The sequence below is a fragment of the Acanthaster planci genome, linkage group LG02, assembly GCF_054643075.1.
Source record: "Acanthaster planci isolate LZ-2023a linkage group LG02, COTS_SCS, whole genome shotgun sequence".
In the NCBI taxonomy this organism is placed as follows: Eukaryota; Metazoa; Echinodermata; class Asteroidea; order Valvatida; family Acanthasteridae; genus Acanthaster; species Acanthaster planci.
This window is the reverse complement of record NC_141778.1, coordinates 17,901,077-17,926,408: the sequence shown is the minus strand read 5'-3', so window position 1 is coordinate 17,926,408 and position 25,332 is coordinate 17,901,077. Positions and strand designations below refer to the sequence as shown.

The 25,332-nt window shown below is 39.6% G+C and overlaps 1 long non-coding RNA gene across 1 annotated transcript in view; it reads left to right on the top strand.

The window, feature by feature from the left end:
- Positions 1 to 25,332, top strand: part of LOC110983799 (uncharacterized) — a 28,870-nt gene that overhangs the window by 400 nt on the left and 3,138 nt on the right. Inside the window, exons 2-3 of the long non-coding RNA XR_002598782.2 lie at positions 1,348 to 1,587; positions 3,677 to 3,762. This is a non-coding gene — a long non-coding RNA (uncharacterized LOC110983799). The remainder of the gene's footprint in view (positions 1 to 1,347; positions 1,588 to 3,676; positions 3,763 to 25,332) is intronic.

Sequence of the window (25,332 nt, the reverse complement as noted above, 5' to 3'; positions counted from 1 at the left end):
CGCAATTTAAGAAACCTTTTTCACCATACAATTGATGAAGGGCAGAAAGCACAAGCCTACATGTACATGTATGGCATACATGCAAATACATGTATGGAGGCTAAATAAGTTGATTTTTTTTGGAAGTGACCTTGGAGAGGATGTCAAGAAATGTTTTGATGTGAGTTTGGATTCCATTGGACTCTGCAATTTTAGTGCAAAGTAAAGAAAAATGATTTGAAGGGGGACTGTTTCGAGATATTTTTGTAATGCAGAACAAACTGATTATTTTGGACGCAAAAATGAATGTGGATTTAAAGTGAGAAGGTCTACATTCATATTTTTGTAAAATCTTTGTTCTTATTCATGCCATTTTTCAATGAATTAAAATGATGAAGTTCACTTGATATTTCACAATTTTTGAAATTGGGAATTAAATAGAGGAGCTACAATGTCCAAAACAAGATGAATTTTAATCACAATTTCCTTATTAAGAAAATATGTTTCCGAAGAAATAGTGCTGTCACTCATTTATGCATGTTGTTACATGGGAAAAGTGTACCTGCAAAACTGTTATTGAATAATCGAATAAAAGCTGTTCTCTTCAAACTGTGTTCATTTGTAGATTGTGGATAAAATTTGAAAGAATTCCATGAAAAGTGTTCCATATACGGACATCACGAGCTTCCCTGTAAAGAGTTCCATATATACGGACGCCACTTGTCGCCCCTTGCACAAACGCTATGAGGCTGGTCTGAAAAATTCTAAGTATTTTCTAAGGAAAAGACTTGGTACATGTAGGTTCCCTCCAAAATTGAACTTTTCTGGACATTTTTTTGCATTCTGATGGTTAATACGTCATTTAGAAGAATAATCACTGGCGTCTGTACATACTATATTGAACTCTTTCCGTTTCCAGTAGTTTATGAGCCATCAGAGAATAATAAGATTTCCTGAAGTTAGCACTGACAATGTTGAACCATTTCTCAGAAAACACTTAAAACTATGCAGACCAATCTCGCAGGGTTTGTTCACAAGGTGTCAAATGATATCTGGATATCAAACTCCAGTGATGGCTGTTGCCATAAGGGTGGTTTTTCCTTAAGCCACAAACTTTTGAACATTTATTTGCTGTTTCGAATTTCTTGTATACTTTGCATCCATCTCAGACTTGGTGAATGTTTCTTGTGCTTAACAGAAAACCTCTAGGAGACAAATTATGGTCAGTGTTAGAAAATATACAGTGGGCATTTGGAGTGCAGGAAACTTCAATTAGAGGATGAAAGGAATCCTTTTGTGGTAAATTTGGATAATTTTCTTGTTTCTTTTTTGTATTTTATAAAAACTTCCTTTTTTTTTATAAATCAGACAGGATTACCTGGATTCAAAACTGAGAGCAGTGCTGTGGCATGTATTGAGAACAAGGGTCCCAGAGCAGGACTGGAAACCTGAGCTAGCTGAGCAATGTTTCACTAAAAGGTGTATGCTACATGTAGCTATGAAGAGAGATGTGCTCGTACACCTTACAAAAAAGTGAAGCTCTTCATGCAGAGCAACACCTCAGGCTCCAGCAGGCCTAGGCTGCTCCCTTGTAGGCACATTGGCATGGTGAGTATGGCTACCCAGAATTAGAACATTTTGTGACTGGCTTTGTGTGAAAAACAAGCATATACATGTGTATGTTGTGAGTTACAGCCTGAGTAAATGCTAGAGAGTAAATAAATATATTTGTATGTTTCCGACGCCTCATACATGTAAGTCAGATGTTTACGAGCATTACGTTATGAGCTTATGAAGACGGCACTAGGAACAAGACTCGTTCCCGGTGCAAGAATGATGTACTATTTATGACACATATACATGTACAAACATTTTTAAGATTTCAAAAGTTTTAGTCAAAAAAATGCTTTTTATATTTGGCGAAGTATCACACATCATTTTTACATGTAGTGGTATTTTGGATTAAACAAATACTGGACCAGTGTACGAACTGTGCAAATAGTCTGCTTGATTTAGTTTTCCTAACAGGATCAGTACCGTGGGCACGAATAGGGAACAAAGTTGAATCTTGCTGGCAGGGACACGTCGCGTGGGCCTGCACTCCTCCATGTGTCATAGTCAATCGCAATGACGCCTCATTTTAAGTCTGACTCCTCGTTGGTCCGACGTCAGATTTATGAGGCATCGGACCTATGAGGCGTCGGACTTATGATACGGTCCCAGCTTAGGTGATCAATTTTGCAAAGCCATAGTGTAGGGTTCAGGGCCCGCTCAAGGGCACAGGAAATTTGGGCTTCTATATGTTCTCTGGTGCAATCTTGGGGACTTTCCGGACCATTTGCTTCTGTAATTTGGCCCCAAATCTGCTTATAAAGTGAAATAGACAAGAATTTTCAGTAACACCGTAGAGCCAATATATACATACGTACTGTACCATAAAACTTGTTTCATTTGTGGTGCATATATATATATCTAACAGCATAACTCTACTGATTCTGCTAATGAGTCGCACCTGGTGGCCTTCATGAGGCTTCTGCAAAAAATTAATATGACGTATTGGGATAAATACACCCTCAGTAAGTTTATGCAGAAAATGTAAGTTTATGATGAAAATTGTATGGTGTGTATTTATTCAAAATGCCATGGACATCGTCAGCATACATTACAGGCTGAGTTTGAAAAGATGCCTTCTTTTGTAAAAAAGATGAATGTGGTAATTTTTGTCATGGGAATTTTATTTGGATAGTCAGATTTTAAACTCCGAGTAGTCAGCTGGTGTAAGTAGAATTGTCTGGCTGTTTTTATTTCTGAAAAAAAATTGTGTTCAAAGTTTCTGACAATCTGCACTAATTTATATAACGGGTTTTGCCCTTACCCAACGTATATAATATATATACGTTGGGTAAGGGCAAAACCCGTTATATAAATTAACATCTCCCTAACGCAATAATACATCTTGAAAATCTGCACTAAGCTTTAATACAAGTAGGGCTGTACTGGTGACAGTTAAAAGACGAATTTCAAAATAGAGACATGATGTGAGGCCCTACTTGTACATGTATGTGTGGGGCTAAGTTGTGCCCACTGCCCATGTCAGGTGCATGTCGAATTGTTATGGTAACGATTCTTTAATCCTAACCCTCCTCAATCCTTCACCTGTTGGAGGACTGAGGAGTGTTAGGGTTAAGTTGTTGTTCATTGAGTGTAAGAGCAGCCATGCCGTTACAATTGTTTGTAACCAGATTGAGGACTCAGAGGGGGAGAATTTATAATTATCACAACTAAAATCCATTTCAATATTGCCCACCATCTTGTTTTGCTCCATGCATCCTAATCATGGATGCCTTCAGTGTGGTCCAACAAGCGTCACTCACGTGGACCAACATGCCACGGGCATGGAGAAATTGGCCCTTAGCATGCGCCGCGGCGCAACCACCTACCAGGCTACCAGTTGGGTTGCAGCGTTCGAGCTACATGTAGCTACTCGTGTTAATTATCCCAGCTCACATGCGGGGAGTAGCCGTATACTGACATCAGATGATGTGCCATTTCTTAACTAACTCAGAAAGGATGCAGTGTAAATATCGTGCTTTTATTTCATTCACATCTCAAAAAAAGGGGGACTCATCCCCCCCGGTGCATGCCGACGGCCATCAATGAAATGCTGTCACAGTTATTTTGTATTTTCCTCCCACAGATACATGTACAAGATATGTCACAGGTAGACTGATCACAAGAAACAAGAGTCCCTTCTTGCAAAAGTCTACAGCCTTTTGCTATTGGGTAAGTCAGATACAACTATTGGGCTCACTCCATCAGAACCCAAATATGTGCAACCAACTGTAACCAAATGCATTTTGCTACTTGAATCACCCTTGGAGCATTACAGTGCCCATCAGTGTGTGTAGTTATGCCCGTACAGGGTCCACTGAGTGCAGAAATGCATGTACTGTTTACCCTATAAAATGCAGTGTATCTCTTGCAGTATTTGTCAGTGGAAATTGCAACATATTCCTTGAAACCATCAAAATGAGATTGATTGTGTTGGTGAATTTGGCGTAATTTCAACTTTAAAGGCACTCCAGCTTAGGGCAGCACACAAAAAAGACAATCCGTTGTACACAACATTGTAAAAAATTTGACTCAAGTGTTCTACTCAAGTTAGCTGCCTAGATCAGCATTATTGGTCTTCTCAATGGAAAAGTTCTCAGATGCTGAACTTTTTAACTTGGACGGCATTTCAAGATGTACTTTGCATAAGGGAGATGTTAATTCTTAATTTAATGACGGGTTTTGCCCTTATTCACCGACATATTTTTGGTGGGTTCTAGTCTCACCCGAGTGAGATTGTACATTTTTTTGCAAGCTTTCGGACAAACACTGTAAATAGAGTGATGAATATATGTTGGAGTAAGCTTAGGCAAAACCTGTTATTAAAAATTGGATAGCATTGTTGGTGTGCACAGAGTTTTGATGGAGTGGGCTTCATAATTTTTTCCCTCTTGAGAAAAATACTGTAATGATACGCTAGGAAGTTTTTGGAAGGAGGGGTATGTGGTAGACAGTGACTGTAATTGTGCATTAATTATTTAATAGGCTACAACAGGGAGTGGTCTTTCAAACAGCAGAATTGAAATGATAATCTATATTATTCATAGTTTTTAAGTACAACATGATATGTGATCCTGTTGTAGTGGATCACACAGTCTGACCAACCTTTCAATGCCTCCAGGGCCCATTACAAGGCAAAAGTATCAGCTACATGTACATGTAGCACTGAATATGAAATTGGACGATCAAAAATAAATTCATTTGGAAGGTCATATGTTAACATGGCAGCGTACATAGTTCATCTTTGACTGTGTAAACCGCACAAGTGCATCAAGTGTACTTAGAAGGGGCAAGCACAGGGTTCCAGCCTAGTGCGTCAAATTATCAGCTGAGGTAAATGTAGAAAGCAATGGGTAATACATACATCCCGTATTTCATTGCACTTATGATACAATTCAGAAACATTATGTCAGCCATACAAGAGCTGTATTGGCTAATAATGTTATCAATGGACGATGCAAAACGGCAGCAATTTTGATTGGATGCCCAAGGCAAGGCTGAAAACTGCTGAACTTGCAAACTTGGCTTTGCCTTTAGTCTGCCCGGTGACGCTGCAACCACCAAGAGAACGTGCTTGCTTAATTTGTGTGGTCACCTGCCTTTAATTGAGTCATAGTCAGTGTTCTAGCCATGATGGGTGACGCCGGCACTGGCACCACCCGGCACTATAAATTTTCCCCCAGCTCTTGGGTTCAAATTGGCTGTGCCATCCAGCATGGATTTTCAAAAAAATGAACTGAAATATTGCTAAAGATGTACCAATTTGATCATATTTCAAGCTTACAAAGTCGCAGTTTTGCACTATTTTGCAATTTTAAACAAGTAAAGACATAAGAAAAATATTTCTCATTTACTTTGTATCAAATCAGCTGCAGATTGCAAAAGCATTATTGTAGACATACCTTCACAATGACGTTGGGGAAAATCCCTTCTAGGATTCCCTTAAAAACCCAGCTATGGGCTGTGAGAGCTCTGCTTACTGTGCTTGCTACCCTTTGTAACCCAAAAATTTACCTGGCACTGAAATGGTCCTCGATAGAACACTGGTGTAGCACTTCTTTGCTGCAGTAGAATTTTGCCAGATCCACAAGTTTTTGCAAATCTCGATTAAAAAGTGGCAGTTGATATGCTCAGTAAAAAGACTGCAAATTTGCCCTTGGCCATGTCGATGCATACACTGTGCTGTAATGACCAAGCTAATGGAAGCTGTCTGGCTGGGAAAGAAAGACTTGATATCAAGTTCTAGTGGATGCAAAGCCATAAGCTAGTTGTAGAATCTTTTTTGTGCAAACTTAACAAAATGACATGATTTCCTCCTAGATCTAATTTAGTCACATTCTATAAACTTTCTGGCTGAATTTTTTTTGCATAGTTACATACATGTATCCTTAGATAGTTTGTTCAAATACGGTCAAAACATCCACTGCGGTCCAGCAAAAAGTGGTGAAAAATGTCAGATGTTCAACTGCATTCTGTCCTTGGAGTTTAATTCCCAGTAAACATTTCCAAGCTTAAAGGTTAGCTCCTCTTCACTTTGCCAAAGCCTCACATGCTTGGTGTCTCTGGAACTAGCAGGGTGAAGGCAGGTGCAGTGATAATGTGAGTAGGGCTGTGCCGAATATCCGAATAACCAAATATTTGGTCGATTGTCGAATATTGGAATATTATTTTTGGAGTTCAAATATTCGAATGCAAAATTCATGAAAAGTAACAGAAACTTTCCTGTTGTTTTAAATGAGAAACATTGCACTATGAAGGCTTTGTTTCAAGCAGATTCAAATGAAACGAAAGGCATCTGAAATCTTACGATTTTAAAAGTAAATTACTCTTTAAACAATTTAAAGGAATAGAAAATTTCAACGGCTATATGTCTTGTTCATCTCTTAAATCTTGCTAAATCATGGCTGCATGGAGATACTCCTAGATGTGAGAAGCTATGATGTTGATCATAATGTACAAATGTGTGTGTTATTGCAACCCATTTTGTGTATGGTTTGTTCATCAACAATCTGCCGGTTGGTACAACCGAATATTTGGATATTCGATCAAAATGAAGGTCGAATATTCAAATAGTGAGTTTTTCAAATTGACTCAGCCCTATGAAAAACAGGGACAGCATACGTAATCCAAGTTCATGTAGTGGTTGTGGGCGATATCGCAATTCACAGTACAATATTGTCTCAAAGATAAGGTCAGAGTCACCTTCTTTCTGAAGGAATATCAAAGATCTGCAATCATTTTTTTAATATTGACAATTTTTTTTCCATCCAGTGAGTTTCCAGAAAAATTACAGTACTTTGTTTCATTGATTTCCATCACCAACAACAACTTGCTGTAATATGTACACGGACATTCATGTGCATTTGCTTCATGTGCAGCAATAGCTAGTTCAAACGAGTGCATGTCTTTGTTGCGTACATGTAGATGTAAGAAGTGTTCATATTTATTAGGCATGTTCCACTTCGTCATATTTAGGAGTATCAAACCAAACTTTTTGTCAGTAAGATTTGTCCTTCCCAAAGTTATTCTTTTTATAACACTTCACAGTGATTTATTTTTCTGTTTTTTTAATAAATACATGTACATGTACCACCACATTATACCTTATTTTCTACCAGGCTGGAAACTGACTAATAAATGTATTACAAACCAAATACTTTACCCTCCTTTACATGTACCTTTGCCATATCCATATCAGTTCACTCTAGAACTGTCCAAAGGCTTCCTTCATTGAAACAATCTATAAAATTTGCATGTTACTCTCAAACTGCTTCCCAGCAACATCTTTAACTCTAAAACTTGGCAAATATATTTTTGCAACTGCTATCAATTTTTCCATAGGTATGCTTTTTCTTCTGTCTTTTTTCTTTTCTAACAATAATATGAACAATTTTCAAGAATCTAACTTCACTTGAAGTTCAACCACTTCTGCTTGTACTTGATTATAGAATGTTGAAGTAGACTATTAAGGTTTCTATTGTAAAGAAATGTTAAAATTGTTTCAATCATTGCCAGAACCCAAGGTTGCAGTCTTGCATCTGTAAAGAATGCCAAACTGATTTTGAGAAAGCGAAGCTGCAGCAGATGCTTTTCTGTACTTTGTACCGTTAGCACTTGGGACATTGGAATTTTACTTCACAGCATGAGTAGGCGTGTTTCTGGGTGTGTATTGGCATATAAGCTTGTTGGTTAAACGTTTTGGTGCCAACATGCAGTAATGAATTCATACCCAATAGCCTTGTGTTTCCTTTATCATTATTACGGAGCCGCAAGTCTCCAAAATAATGATTTTTCTCAAGTAAACTGCTTAAAACATAAATTTTTTAAATTAAGGAAATTTCCAGTAGTATGGTAATTTTTTAAAATGAAGAGAAAGTCCAACAAATATCCTTTTAAAAAACACTTTAACAAAATGCCTCCAGAGTGTTGATTACTTTTTTTGCCTCACATTGGCAGTGAGACAGTTTGCAGGCTTTTGCTAATAGCTGTTGCAAAACACTGCATGGATGAACAAAAAGTTCATAAATTTTGCTCAGCTTCTAAATGACAGGTCATCTGTCTCTTTTCCACTTTCCTAATCCCTCAAATCACAGTTTAGCTTCAGCTTCTCATTACAAATTTTCACCCTTTACTAACTTTACTTACATGTACTTTAGAGGATGAAACAAAACTCTGGCTGACTTTTCAATTTATATCATATCTTAATCTTTTTAAGTCGGAGTTAACATCTGCCTTCGAGTCTTTAAACCCAATGTACTGACTTTTTCCTGTGGCTCTAGGTATCTGACCAAACTTCAGTGATTAAATCATCTTCTAGCTTTGCCTGTTTGTGACAAGTAAAATCAACCTGACAGCTTGTGGTATAAACACACAGGTCATTGGAAATGTTCTTTAATTCTTGCCACAAGAACTCGATGAGACGGCTCTTAAGTGGTACTTCCAGATCATACCTTTTCTTAGCTTGAAACATGGGCCACTTGTTTCCTTTTAAGGAAATTCTCCCAAACCCGTACATGTACTGTATACATGTAGATGTGTTCCTTTCCTCACTTTCCTGCAGTTTGCTAGTACTATGAGTCAGTAAGGGTAAAGTGTAGCAACTTCTCATTTTTCTTGCGCTCCCTGCTCTGTGTATACAGGCAGAGCACTGTTTCACTCATTCTGGGTCAAATCTAGGGTATTGTTCAAACTTCTGTAGTAAAGAAGATTTGCATAGCCCTTATTGGAAAAAAAATTTCCTACAAAGCATGCTGATTAGTTTCCTCTATTTTTCCTTCTAAAAAATACCATCCCAGCCATAATGGTTACTCAACTTTAATTTCCCTTCCAAAAATATCTTCTGTGTGATGGTTAGTCTTTTCAAGTCCTTTCTGAAAACTATCCTCCTTGGAGTTATACTTAGTCTCCACTACTTTTCCTTTCCAAAAAAAAAAATCATCCTTTGTCTGATTGTTTAATCCTTCCCTATTTTTCCTTTTTAAAACGTATCCCCCTTTACCCTTCCTAAAATGTCCCAGCCATTAGGTTTCTTGCATACATGTAGTTTTATAGCCCGCAAAACAAGTACTCCGCCAAAAAAAAGAAATTTTTTTAAAGTTTGATTGGCCTGATTTGAATATATTAGGCTACAATGGGTTCACTCTCCTATTTAACTACATCTGGTAATCACTTTTCATGTCCAGATGGACAAAGTCTGAATCTTTGATCAGTCCTCTTTCCCAAATTGGCATATTCCTTTGATGGTTCTAGACCTCTTACATTCTGTCTCAGTTAACAATGAGTGGCATATCAAGAGGTACATGTATATGTCTTAGACTGAGTAGGACCTTGTGTCCACTCTCATACAGAAAGTATTGATACAGCCATTTTTGCCTTGTTGTGAAAGGACTCTTGTAAACTGATTTTTTTTCTTTTATCTCTGAAACTTTATCTACTGAAGCTCACATCTGTCTCACTGCTTGAGTTTCATCTTGATAAACAGTCCTTTTCAACTTTCCAAACCGCAATATTGTGGCAATCAAATTGACAGGTTACAACTCTCTTCTCTCTCGGATTCGCCTCAAAGAAACTCATTTTCTTTCCGAAGTCAAACACATTTTATTTTATCAAAACTTTCTACAAATGGTATTTTCCTCTTTTCATTTTCACAAGCTTAATAATTTTCTTTAATCTATGACAAGAGAAGGCTGTCTGCTAGGAAACTCAAACAATTTGAGCTTGTGCATGACATTCATTTTTCAAACAGTATAAACGTACAACCTGGCTGACATCACACGATTAAACTTACTGCAATCAGCACAAGGCTTTTCATTACACATAAGTAAGTTAGCTGTTTTGTTCAGGTTTCTCAGTCAAACTCATTCAAAATTTGTGGCAAGTGCTCAAAATTGTAGGCTGATGCATTGTTGCCTACGAATGTTAATTTTCACCATGTGCTTGAATTCGAGAACTTGACCTATCAGTGTCTAATGTTTGCTACTTGTAGCTGTTACAGCAAATTTGAACATGTACATGCAGTACATGTACAGGTTGAATTTGTACATATGTATTTTGTGTGGTATAATGCTATTTAAGTAATATTGTTGCTACCAGTTGTCGCTGAATATGCTTGTCATGCACTCAAATTTAGCTCATGTTACATGTTGAAGCTTTGCTTCTGGATTACTGGTTCCAAATCAGTTACACTCTGTTTATTTTCTGAAAAGATCTCAATTGTAATTTTTACCTACCGGCACCAGATTTCAAGTTTCATGTATTAGTGTGAAAAGAAGCAGTTCTTTTCTTTGTACAAGTTAGTATAACATGATCATAATACATATTTTCAACACCAAACTTAAGTGTGCTGTTAATAAGTTTTCTGAGTCCACGAGTGAAACTGAAGGGGGCTGGTATTTCTGGGGAAAAAGATGGACTTGAAGAGCTTCGGGCAAAGAAAAAAGTAAATAAAAAATGAAAGATGTAGGCAAATTTTAGACTAAATTATAGTATTTGCTCATAGGCAACCCTAACCCCCTATAGGCTTCTGCGCTAGAAAGCATACCGAACCTCACAAAATCCAACAGGTACATACATGCACGTGTCTTTGTACTTGTACATGCAGGTCGCTGTACCAAACCTAATAAACTCCAACAGAATGAGCCTGTTGGAGTTTGAGTGATATGGTATGGATGAGTCTATGCAGTATACATGTGGGATGACTTGCTCTGTTGTACCAAACCTGACAAGATCTGTTTATATGACTGATAAATCCCATACTCCAAAAAGAAGAGTACAAACTGTGAGGTTACCGGGTCAAAGGTACATGCATGATCAATCTTAAATCTGTCAACTTTAAAGAAATCCAAGTGCAATTATCTATTTTCTAAGATCTGTTTCAGTGCATGCATTTTACTCCTTATGTGTGGGAATTAACATATACATGTATCGCTCAATCAGCTGAATTGTTACCACGTGTTGGTATATGTAGATAAAAATGTCCCACTTAATTGGTGGATAATTTTTATCCATTGAATACTCGAAAAAGAGGAATACAAACAACCCATTTTATGGGACTGGTGCAGTTGCTTTTTCAATTAACTTGGGATGTGTGAAGTGATGAAACATCACAGGGGACTTGATAATACATCAAATTCATTCCAGAAAGGAATTCACGTGTATAACCTAGTGCTAAATGTAATTTTTAAAAAATCATATTTTATTTGTCTTGATTTCGAAGGGTATATATAATTTGTTGTACTGGTTAAACGTTTTGATTGTGATAGGTGCTCTTTCATTTTTTTCACATTCTATACTAATTTCCAGTGTTTTTAGACAAAACTAGAACTTGAAGACTTGAAACTCTCATGATCAATCATAGATAGAAGCAGAGTACTAGAATTATAATCATAGCATGCGAATGCTATGACAGTAGCATGCCAAATAGCATTCTCTATAGCACATGAATACTATAGCTCATTTAAATAATTCAGGCTTCTGACATGCTATAAAACTGCTATCCTCAAAGAATGCCACATAGGAACTGAATTCTATCAGAAAGCAGTTCTCATAGCATTCACATGTTAAGAGTGCATGTCATGTGCATGCTAAAGGAATGCTTAATAAAAGCAGTCAAGTTTGGTAAGAGCAAGCATAGCCCAACACTTGGTACAGCAAGCCAGAACCCTGTGCATGTGTCCCAATTAACTTGCACAAAATCCAACACCATCTCCCTGTGCCTTTCATCCCAAGTCTCACAAAATTCAACACTAAGTTCATCAGGTACAGTACCAAACCTGCCGGAAAGGCTTGTGGAGAAAGGTTCAGAATTATTAGAAATAGGAACCATGCCTACATGTATATGGTGGCTCACATATACACGTACAACAGGTGATTGCCACTTTCAACCCTGTAAAAGGCCTCCAGTGATCCATCAGAAGATGAAAGTCCTGTGGTTATAATCTCACCCCTAACAGTCCCAAATCCTCTGATTTCAATATGATTTTAATTAAGGTTGAACCCAACTGCAAGGTGTACTCTTCAGATATGATAATACATGTATTGCCACATGTTTAACAGATGTTACGAAAGGGCTGTGTTCTGTAATGTCGCATACAATGAAAGGTTGATCAGTCCTGACTGTAGTTTGAGCAAAGCGTGGATTACAGGCAAAAGCAGTATTGTAGATTTTCATTGCTCTCTCTTAAATTTTTCATCGTGTGGTAAATTGTAACAGTTGTATTTGACTGTGACCAGTGTGGTTGTATCAATGTGTAATCCATGCCAACCACAGGTTTGCCAAAAAAAGCAAAAAAAAACCCCTGGATTTTGAAAGTGTGAAACTATTTTTCAAGGCTCACTATAAGAAACTTTGAACCCTAAAAATTCTTCACTTAGGAGGTTTGGAAAACTATGCAGGATTCAGGAAAGCAAAGCCTTCCACCTGTGAGTTTGCATACATGTAGATGCATCTTGAACATAAATTGTTAAACTCATTCAAGTTTTGGAGGAATCTGGAAGGTTTCTGAAAACAGTGCCGTGGGAGTTGAGGTTGATGGTGATCAAGCCTTGTCTAGTTTAGTGCACTGTTTTCATCAATACTGCAGTGCTGTCATGTTTAATATGAGAGAAACTTCACAAGTTGGTTATGAAGATGGTGTTGCCATCCTTGACGAGCAGCCCAACATTTAATTGGGTTGCTGGAGGACACTTAACCTTTTGATGGAGTTATAGGCACAACCTGTATGCATGCAGGAGTTGATGTGTCGGAGCTCATAGCACCATCGTCATCAGTAGTGCACAAGTTCTGTTGGAATGATGAAGCTAATTTTCCAAACTATGGATCCAAACTGGTATGGCACAGTTATGACAAATTCAGTTGACTTGTGTGACAGTGAGCCTGAACGTTAGAATGGCATTGTGTCATCCTACATGTACATGATTGGGTATACATGAGCATCACAATCTGTCTGTTGGGGAAGTACATGTACATGTCACTTAGTATTGTACCCCACTCTTTGCTACATGTAGATTGGCAATAAATTCAGTACCCCTCCAAAAGGTTTTGTTTCATGATTTGTAATTTGTACTACATGTACATGTACGTGAACTGTGCAGCTCTGCAGCGTCTACACTGAGAAACCCATTTGCACTATCAGTTGACATGGTGGTGTTAGGAGGCGCCTGATCCTTGGAATGGCCTAACATCAGGGTGTGGCTGGGTGTCAGTTCCCAGCTGCGGAGAAGGCGTAACCCCAGACTGTAGTTTGGGAGCCCAGTTTAGCAATATACATGCAGTTTTTGGTTTTGATGATTTAATTTGTCAGCATGTTTGAAGTAGTGTAGCTTATGACAAGATTTGTCTGATCATAAAAAAGTTGAATGTAAATGCTTTTTTAATGAACAGGACAAAGTGATCTGAATAGTTCAGGTTGTTCGTGTACAAATGAGAATTTGTATTACAGTCAGGACACGCATTTTTTTAATAAACAGTGTTCCACTAAATTGCCAAAAATCGCTAAAGAAAGTGGTTGAGAAACGCATCATAATTTTAAATCATGTAATCTCATTTCTGCCTGTTTGATTATAAGTAAATAACCAAGAGTCTCTATGTTAATACCTGTACATGTACATCACCTAAATAGTGAATATTTGTGATTGCAATAAAAATAGTAAGAATAAATTCATGAGGTGACAGATGAAATGTTTGATTCCACTATCACAAAATTGAGTGGAATGGAACTTTCCATGTATCACTGAATGAAATTAGTCTGACTGTGGCATGAATGTGAAACATCCATTATTTGTTGTACACAGTACAGTACCTGCATAAATCTCCTTTTGTTAGGGGAACACATACATGTAGGTCCTAATCGCATATTAAAGTCTGTCATTTTGCCAAACAGGATAGAGATCTAAATACATTCTGTACTGCTTTGTCATGGGTGGGTCATGATTAATATTTGAAATTAACTATTAGACTGTTTGGATATGTACTTTATTGTGACAAGATTCATGAACGTAGCTTTAACCCTAAAAGAGCCGAGCTTTTGGGGGATTTCAAACACTACCCCCCCCAAAAAAAACTTAGCTGCCCCATGGCAGTCGTTCTGAAAAAAAGGCCCTCAGTATCAATACTACGGTGAACTTCAGTTTTAACTCAGTCAAACTTGTTTTTGGTTGCAGTAATTCATGGCCACATTTAAGTCAGCTATGATGAGCACATCAGTGGAAAATCCATCTATTCTTGACTGACCCATCTTAATTAGCACAAGGGATGTAATATTGCCCAAGAATGATATATATCTGTCCGATTTTCACAAACTTGGTGTCGCAATGAAATGGCATAAAAAAACTTTGAAAGGCTCAGGGCATGAAACAACTTGCGTCAGTGACATAGGAATAAATGTCAATGGGTGGCTACCCCCTCCCCTGCTCTTTTAGGGTTAAGTTCATCACTAGGTAGCCTATGTAAATGCAGACATCTTGTCAATAAAGGTTTAATTGTTTTTCGGTTTAATATGGTTTGATACTTAAATAGATACCTGTAGATCATCCTTGGTGTAACAAGAAAAACATAACTTTATTTTGGTTGTGCTTATTACAATGAAAGTATCATTTATCCTTTTAGTGAAATTTTGTTTCATGTTAATCACTGACAGCCTACTGATTGGTACAAGTAGCACATTTACATGTATTGCAGTTTATTTCATTGTTTATTTTTGTCATTGATCTACCTTAAGCTACAATGTATGTGTGGATGTAGCTTACAAGTAGTTCTCAAATTTTATTGTAATACGTGTACATTGCCGAATTTTTTTGACAGGTGAAAAGTCACTTTATGTTAAAGCACAAGCAGTTTAGGGGTACAGTACCCAGTGCCACAAATTCACACACTTTACTGGTGTTCAATTCTGTGTGGTTAGGGAAGGTTAAGGTTAATGTTACTTTACATGGAAATCATCCAGTCCCATTTCTGCTCTTTCGACATGAGATTATGTAACATTTTAATTTTTCTCTGTCAGAATGATGCACTGCTAAAGTCAAGTTCTCGACTTTATTTGCTGGTGACATATACATTGCTAAATTTCAACTGATACAAAAACAATGCAGCTCCTTCATCTCTCTGAATTTGCAAATAGTTCATTTGTATATTGCTCTCCTAAGTGATTCTTATTGTGGAGAAATAATATGAAATCAGTTTAACTTTTGTATCAGTCCATTATTCGGATTTTATTTGTAAGTTCTCTCTTGTCATTGAGGCCATGTGTGTGAGTGCGCAGGTTGTAATTTAGTTATCAAGTATCATCCACAATATTAGAATAGAATGCCGTTCAGGGTTAGCTCAGTTTTCCAAGCAGACAGCCTTCCAGATTTCAGCACTTTCATGTACACGGTCATGATTCTGTAGCTGTCTTGATCCTTTCACCTTTGTCCTCAGATGCATGAAATCTTTAGTCAAGTACCCTTGCCCCTAATTAGCACTACACACTTTTTGAAGCCATTAAGTGTGTAACTAGATCTTGGTTCTCTCTATCTCTGTTTCTTGATAGTGTCTCTCTAATGCTTCCTTTATTTTCATGTCTTTGTTTCATGCAGGCCATAATGAGTTCTGAGGTACTTTTGACAATCAGACTCATTCAAGAATCCTTTAAAATGATTCACAACATTTGAGATGGCCCTAAATAACATCACCTTCCTCAGTCCTTAATATCATACCCTTATCTGTGGAACCTTGACATAAACTGGCAAATTTTACAGTTGAGTGAAATTTGCACTTATCTTGCAGGAGTTTCCTTTGACAGTTAATATAATTATACAAAGTGACACTTCTGTATTAATACAAGGTAGATCCATCACCTTTGTACATAACAAAGTTAGAAATCATGCTTTACTTTGCTTTTACTATTCCAAGCGACTTTAGCGATTTTTTTTCAAAGTGTCAAGTTTGTCTTAATGAAATTGGACTAAGTAGAATGCTGAATCCTCAAATGAAGTAGTCGATCATTACCTTCTAGTGTTCTTGCAAAGACAGTTACATGTTATAAAAAGTTCTGTACAAAATAGTCTTGGGTTCGCTTGACTTTGATTGAAGGTTTACTTGAGACTTCACTTGACTTTAGTTGACAAATTAGATCAATTTCGTGTCCAAGTCCCGATGTTACATTTTAGATAAATCCTTATCTGGGTTTGTTGTTTGTCCATAGAGGCAAAGACAAGCCAAGGTCCAGCAACCAGCCCCCCCCAAAAAAAAAAATTGCATGAATAAGAGTGCAATCAAATAGCAAGTCACACCAATTCTAGGGATGAGTCGATTCGAATCATTCACCATTTGAATATTCGACCTTCAATTTGATTGAATATCCGAATATTTGTAACCGGCTCTAGGAAAATGGGTAATAAGTCGCCAGATTCAGGTTATGAGTTTGTGATATGGCTGGACTGTGTACATCAAAAGCTATAAGTTGATATATAAATGACCCCTGTAATGCGCTGCATTCTGGAGATATATAGACATTTGTATATCCACATTTTAGGATTCAATAAAAGCACTTTTTGAGAAAAAGCTCTTGAAGTGTAGCACTCAAGTGGAAACACAATGCTATGTAGGATTTCCTACTGAACGATCAGTTTCTCATCTTTATTCATCACTATCCATGTTTTCAAATTCTGAAAATATAAATATTACAGAAAGTATTGAAGGAAAAAACACAAAATCACTTTTTAAAAGAAATTTTGCCCTCTCAAAATAGAACAGGCCAATACGTGTTTTGGTATTGCGCAACTTATCACCCTTTTTTGCAGAGCTGGTCACATTTGGCCGCACCAACTGGCAGATTACAATAACACACACAGTTGTACATTATGATCATTGTAATAGCTTCTCACATCTAGGACAATCTCCAGCCAGGATTTAGCAAGATTTAAGAGATGAACAAGACTTCTTGCCCTGTTAAAAATTTCCTCAACTGAAAGAGCTTGTTATCTTTGTTCTGAGCTTCTTGGGCTTCTTCGCTCATCATGCCAATCGGTAGAACTGAGGATGAAATTATTTGTGCTCCGTGGATCAGTAAGACATGCACACTGACTGGCATTTTGAACCAAGGATACAGTTCAATGCACAGCTTTGCAGTATCCAAACAGTAGGGTCCAAATTTTTCGGGGTCTATGGGTAGTCCTGAGGATAAAGCGATCAGAATTACGTGAAATCTATGAACTACATTCTTGTCAAGACCGCAGATGTTGGAGAATTTTGTTTTAGTGTTGAAAGCTCTGCGTGCAGTATTTCTGTGATTTGAAGTTCCATATCCTGGCTTCGGTTGGTCAACTTTCAATCCAAGTTCTAATCTAAAAAGTTCTTGAATCTTTTTCTTTGTCTCTGCCATGACTGCTCTGTCCTCATCTGACTGTATCCTCCACTTTTGGAAGGGAAGTCTATATGCAATGTGAAACATCGTTTTGAAGCAACAAATCCATTTGTGTAGGGCGGCTAGAGTCCAAATTTGTATCTGTCTGAGACAGGTTGTGGAAGATGGTGTATATTATTGAAGTCCTTAGGTGTGGCCCCACAAATGTAACATCACATGGTTGAAGAACTTTTAGTAGTTACATTGATGACTTTTTGGTCAACCATGGTGAAGTGAAAATTGTACTTGACGTAGGCGGTCTCCTTTCTAGCTAATTCGCCTTCTACTTGAATGTCAAGATCAACTATAGGTTGAAGTTGCTGGATTTCCGTCTCCTTGTTCTGATGTTTTTCCTGGGATAGCTCCTGTGTTTCTTTTTTTATTGTAGATGGATTGGCCGACAAAACTGCGTAGATAAAGGAACAGGGTTTTCCCATATCACTCGTTCCCTGTATTTCAGTTGCAATGGTACAAGTGTGGTGCAAATCAGACTGTTCTGTAGTTATGAATCTTTGTTTGTACTCACTTTGACCCGATGAGCCATCAAAACCCCATTTGCAAATTAAATAAAGAAAGAGGGGATGTTCATCATTTGGTACCTTCTCAATTAGTTAGTGAACATTGTCCAGTCGTTGTTCCAATATATGAAGGGCTGTATGGTCTAGAAGACCTTGTAGAGAAATTTTGACCGACTTTTCGCTCACATCTATATTTTGTGGTTAGCACTTCTGCTTTACTTGTCCAACAGCATTGCAAGGCGGGTAGACATCTGCCTTTTTCTCTTTGGCGGCTGTTCTCAAGGTTTGATACACAGTCTTGGTCAAACTGGTTTCAATTAAAAGGGCAAGTGCCTCGTCTGGAGTAAACTTCTCAGGTGCAGGTGGGGATGAGGAAATTAATTTTCTTAGCTTTGTAGGTTTTGACGGACTCTGAATGGTAAATTGAAGAGCATATCTTAAGTCTGGGTTCATAAGCTCCTTGAGAAGCTGCAAAAAGAAGCTCTCGATGCTCACTTTCCTGCAGCAGTGTTTGGGCCCTCCGTTGTTTTGATCGCTTGGAAAGTAAAGTCCAATCCTTGCTGGGTCAACCTGCTCCTGAACCAGATGCTCCCTCATCAGACCTAGAAACTTCTTTCCCTTTAGAGAGCCAATGATAAACTTCCAGTGGGAACAACACCTCTGCTTGTAACCACTCTCCATTTCCTCTCAAACTGAGATTTGTTGCAGCTACAAGCTATCCATTTTCCCTTCAGTCTATACAGAAAACTGTACATGGTTGATTTGATCTTCTCTTGAATTTCCTCTGGAATGCCCAATTGCTGGATACCGTGATATTCAGAGAAAAAAAACACGCATCTCCCAAATGAGACTTCAGTGTTGGATAGATCCCCTGAAGACCTGATAGCTTCAGTTATAAGCTTTCTAGGTATGGATGCCATGCTGAACTCATGAAATTATTGAATGAAATTGACTTGGTCCCGATATTGCATTTTTACTCAACTAGTGACAACTTGCAATTAACTACTGGGCTTTCAAGGGGTTTGGTTTCAAATCGGTTAATTCAAGGACCTGCAGTCTTGTCCCTGGATCACACACGTCAAGAATCACTGACAGTTGGGGACTTCAAATATATTTGATTTTAAACAGATACCCCATGCTTTTCTCCGGATGATAATGCTGCTTGGGTGAAAACCGCATGGGAATACTCCATGCCTCGGTACGAGGCCATTACAGTGTTTTTGGGGTCAACAATACGTCAATGGTCATGGGCAATTTGGAACTTAAATGAGTGCTTGATTTTAAACAGGTATTGATGGGCTAGAAATGTATACAAAATGCTTCTTCTATTTGTTGTTGTTGACTTGTACATGGTTTTCTGTCTACCTTATAACGACTACAAACAAATGAAAGACGACCATGTCTACAGAGCATGTTGTTTTTTGCCGTAGTGGTAGAAGCCTTGAGGGAAATGCAACCTGTCATGTTGTTACATGCGGTTGAGTCCAAACAGGTGCATCGGAGCACCTCGCGTACCACTTTAAAATAGAATATCTTCAAAAGTCGCAAAAAGTTGCAGGCTTTTGGAAAATATAAAAGCTAAAGCGGAAATCAACGGGAATATATATTTTCTTTGCGTGTGAAAAAATAACGCAAATCTTAAACGAATTTTACTTGACATTTGGAGCTTTTTCAGACTTTAAAAGTGAACAGGTTATGAATCTTATTTTCATAAAATACAGTTTGTAAACAACATCCAAGCCAATTTCCATGGCGTTATCTTTTGCATAGTGACCATGTCAGTAAGTTAAATTAGACGTCAAATTTTATAACTCACGTCAGAAATGTTGTATTTTTAGTAAATAAATCAGAATATCGCCCGCGGTAAAGATTTCTGGTCGTTAATTTGTGCATGTAAAGTACCCCTGGACCATTGGAAATAAAAAAAAAAACCACAGCATTGATTTTTGAACCAATCACATTTCACCTAATTTGGTGCAGTTTGACCTTGAACTGGCCCACTGTGCGCTGGTGCCACTGAAAGCTGAACTTTAATTAGTGTATGTGCCATTGTACATTCTCAATCAAAATCTAAACATGCATGACTGTGTTAATGCGCAATTACTGTAAGCCTTCTTGATAAATACAGGGAATAGGGTCCTATACAGTTGTTGTACTGCCATATGTGTAAGACCGGACCCTACCTATCATAACAGTAGCAGGTGGTATCTGTAATGCACTGTTAACAAACACGTACATGTACTGTACATGAACTTTCAGCCAATCGTTGTGTTGGACAAGCAGAAGCAGGGTGCTCTGTGAATTGACAGTACAAACACTAACAACATGCAGAGTCAGTATACTGCACACAATGTACCATATGCCATGGTGTGATGCCCTCTGTGGGCAAAGCATTGTGCCATTCATAGTTAAGAAAAAGTTTACACCAACCATTGCAGCTTCATCCACAGCACAGGTGTCTTGTTAATGGGGAACCAGGCCAGATCATCTTTTCCAGTACACTACTGTTCTTCTGCATGTGCAACCAATGTGTGAAGATTCTTGCACACAAGTTGGGAAACATATCAAAGAGTGTCAGCTTTCATAGGCTTGCACTTCTTGTTCTTAGCACCATCACCTATCACTGCGTCAGTACAATGTAGATCACCTGTCTGGGAATTCGGTGACAGGTGCAGTAGTTGATGTACGTTGGAGGAAGGGTGTGAACAACAGCTAGTGAGGCAGCGTCTGTGTGGGGTACAAATGATGGCATCTAAGTCGGGATGTCTGGCAGACTGCAAGACTGTAGTAGTTGTGATGAAGGGATGAAAATTGAACACAAAGACCATGAAGAGATGCCAAAAAGTTGCGAACTTGGAGCCAGCACTGTGCCTTGTCACGTTTGACAGCATGTGGTAATGCATTCCAACATCTTGATGAACACTTTTTGCGAGCAAGCTAGCCCACATGCCATGACCAACCACGCAGCGGCGAGAATCTTCTCTGCAAAAGCATTAAGGTGATGACACTGCGTCTGAAGAAGCACGGCCGTACGTGATGTACACTTGACAAACCCTTTGTGCATTTAGTTGTGACATGGCGGCCACCGCTTACCTCTCCAGACAAACACAAACCCTGAAATGTCACCCTGTCAGTCTGTGGACATTTTACACGTATATAGGTACCGGTACATGTACATGTACCAGTGGTGTGGGACACCCCTACCCTCCCCCCCGCCAAAAAACCCCTGAAAACCAAGGAAACACTCACGCAAGCTAGACACACATGGTTAACACGGTTAACTGACAGGCATGAAGTTTTTTTAAATGATCTAAATTTCTTATTCACCACAGTTGTGGTTGACTGACAGGCTTTTCCATCAACCACATGTACCAAAGACAAAGCAGCCTGATTCGAATTTCCCACTTGCTTTGGGGAGCATCTCATGGCCTTTGTTTGAACCCTTAGGATGTAAATACATGTACATGTAGGTGAATAGAAATCTCAGTCCAGTACTAACACGTGTTCTGGGAATTAATACATTTATTAACCTTAAACTTTTATGCAGGCTGTGTAATGGAGGCATGCACAGACACGTCTAAGATGGCGCAGGCTGTGTAATGGAGGCATGAACAGACACGTCTAAGATGGCGCAGGCTGTGTAATGGAGGCATGCGCAGACACGTCTAAGATGGCGCAGGCTGTGTAATGGAGGCATGCGCAGACACGTCTAAGATGGCGCAGGCTGTGAAATGGAGGCATGCGCAGACACGTCTAAGATGGCGCAGGCTGTGTAATGGAGGCATGTGCAGACACGTCTAAGATGGCGCAAGCTGTGAAATGGAGGCATGCACAGACACGTGTAAGATGGCGCAATCTGTGTAATGGAGGCATGCGCAGACACGTCTAAGATGGCGCAGGCTGTGTAATGGAGGCATGCGCAGACACGTCTAAGATGGCGCAGGCTGTGTAATGGAGGCATGCACAGACACGTCTAAGATGGCGCAATCTGTGTAATGGAGGCATGCACAGACACGTCTAAGATGGCGCAATCTGTGTAATGGAGGCATGCGCAGACACGTCTAAGATGGCGCAATCTGTGTAATGGAGGCATGCGCAGACACGTCTAAGATGGCGCAGGCTGTGAAATGGAGGCATGCGCAGACACGTCTAAGATGGCGCAGGCTGTGAAATGGAGGCATGCGCAGACACGTCTAAGATGGCGCAGGCTGTGAAATGGAGGCATGCGCAGACACGTCTAAGATGGCGCAGGCTGTGAAATGGAGGCATGCGCAGACACGTCTAAGATGGCGCAGGCTGTGTAATGGAGGCATGCGCAGACACGTCTAAGATGGCGCAGGCTGTGAAATGGAGGCATGCGCAGACACGTCTAAGATGGCGCAGGCTGTGAAATGGAGGCATGCGCAGACACGTCTAAGATGGCGCAGGCTGTGTAATAGGGGCATGCGCAGACACGTCTAAGATGGCGCAGGCTGTGAAATGGAGGCATGCGCAGACACGTCTAAGATGGCGCAGGCTGTGAAATGGAGGCATGCGCAGACACGTCTAAGATGGCGCAGGCTGTGAAATGGAGGCATGCGCAGACACGTCTAAGATGGCGCAGGCTGTGAAATGGAGGCATGCGCAGACACGTCTAAGATGGCGCAGGCTGTGTAATGGAGGCATGCGCAGACACGTCTAAGATGGTGCAGGATGTGAAATGGAGGCATGCGCAGACACGTCTAAGATGGCGCAGGCTGTGAAATGGAGGCATGCGCAGACACGTCTAAGATGGCGCAGGCTGTGTAATGGAGGCATGCGCAGACACGTCTAAGATGGCGCAATCTGTGTAATGGAGGCATGCGCAGACACGTCTAAGATGGCGCAGGCTGTGAAATGGAGGCATGCGCAGACACGTCTAAGATGGCGCAATCTATGTAATGGAGGCATGCGCAGACACGTCTAAGATGGCGCAATCTGTGTAATGGAGGCATGCGCAGACACGTCTAAGATGGCGCAGGCTGTGAAATGGAGGCATGCGCAGACACGTCTAAGATGGCGCAATCTGTGTAATGGAGGCATGCGCAGACACGTCTAAGATGGCGCAGGCTGTGAAATGGAGGCATGCGCAGACACGTCTAAGATGGCGCAGGCTGTGTAATGGAGGCATGCGCAGACACGTCTAAGATGGCGCAGGCTGTGTAATGGAGGCATGCGCAGACACGTCTAAGATGGCGCAGGCTGTGTAATGGAGGCATGCGCAGACACGTCTAAGATGGCGCAATCTGTGTAATGGAGGCATGCGCAGACACGTCTAAGATGGCGCAGGCTGTGTAATGGAGGCATGCGCAGACACGTCTAAGATGGCGCAGGCTGTGAAATGGAGGCATGCGCAGACACGTCTAAGATGGCGCAGGCTGTGAAATGGAGGCATGCGCAGACACGTCTAAGATGGCGCAGGCTGTGAAATGGAGGCATGCGCAGACACGTCTAAGATGGCGCAATCTGTGTAATAGAGGCATGTGCAGACACGTCTAAGATGGCGCAGGCTGTGAAATGGAGGCATGCGCAGACACGTCTAAGATGGCGCAGGCTGTGAAATGGAGGCATGCGCAGACACGTCTAAGATGGCGCAGGCTGTGAAATGGAGGCATGCGCAGACACGTCTAAGATGGCGCAATCTGTGTAATAGAGGCATGTGCAGACACGTCTAAGATGGCAAAGAAGTCAGACAATCATTTTTAAAAACATTTGAAACTAGCAAGATGTATTTCAAAGTATTTTACAAATTGAATAGCAAATGCTAGGGTCTGCAGCTTTGCATATTTTTTCCTCTGTTTTGGTGGTTTTTTTTAGGTCAAATCCCCTGGCTTTTGGCTAATCACATGTGTCATGCATTTTTCTGTGTTAGAGTTACCAGTGTACATTACATACAGCTACATGGCTTCCTTTGGACACGTGTACGATGTACATGTACATGCATGCGAACACAAGTTCGCATGAACTTTATACAGGCTACACCTCTTGTTTGACACTATCTGTCGCGAGTGCAATTGTCATCAACTTTGAGTTGACATCATCAGTTATAAATATGGTTCTTTTATTTAAAGCAATTTGTAATGTTTCGTAAAAGTTTAAAATTTTATGTTCAGTATAGTCATTACAGCAGTGTTCCACTGCAGCATATTTCTGGAGATTTCTCCCCAGTGCAAGGTTGATGCTTTAACCTGTCAGCTATGCCTCTGTGCAACCACTTCATGTTTTGTTTTTGCGTCCTCTGGTGCGAAGTGGTTAAAAGCTCATTGAATGTTTTAAGGCCATGCCAAGTACCCGGGTGCCCACAACCAGACCAATGATGAAGGGTACCCGGTTCCATTGACTTGAAACTGCCCCAATAAATGTCGACACACATTTCAGAAAGGCAAGCATCCCATTCTTTGCTATTACTTGCTGATAAAAGTGTGAGAAAAAATCTGAGTAAAATGTGTTTTGAGTCCATTTAGGCTCTCCCCCCCCCCCGCAATACCTGCCTGTTAAAGGAATCGGGTACGCAGTTGGATACTATCCGTGAATGCTTACCACTGTTGTATGTATTCATGCTCAAAGCTCACAGTGGCAAGCCTAATTAAACCTTGTTTTTAAGTTTGATACATCATTAAGACTCGCAGCTTCCCTCTGTCTAAACAGTCAAAAGAGGAAACTGGCAAGTATATGGGGATGGTTTGGAAAAAACAAACAAGTGCAAACAAAAGTAACTTGCTCAGATTAACTTTTACTTCCAGAGTGACAAGAGGAAGTGTGGTGAATGATAGTGACATTTATATGTCTCTGCTGCCATGTGTGCTGCAATGTCCAACCGAGTTGTGCTGAGGAAATGGAAATTAAACTTTTTCTCCACTAAAATGTTCCCCTTTTTGCACCACTACTAATATTTTTTGCAGAAAACACTTTTTATGAATGCCATTTTTGGATGAAAACTAGATTTTTCATATAGGAAAAACATTCTTATTGTGAGAAAGAAATGAGTACAAGAATCAGATGTAGAAATGGAAGTAAGAGATTGTTCTTTGTTCGTGATTAGCAGGCCAAGGAGCCGTGATATCACTGCCTTGAAGTTGTTCAGTCACCAAAACTAAGCCTAACAGTAGGAAAGTGTCGTGAGCAAATTTATGTGCTGTTGGCAGTTGAAAAGTAATCACACTACAAAGAAAAATTCATTTCTAGTGTTTCAAAAAACAGACAAAACAAAAACTTGAGCTCACATAGGAAAATCTATTAGTAAAGGATTTATAACCCTCCTATGCAAAAGATGCATTCTTGACAAAGTTGTCCTGTCAAAATCAGTCGAATGACCCCTACATGTC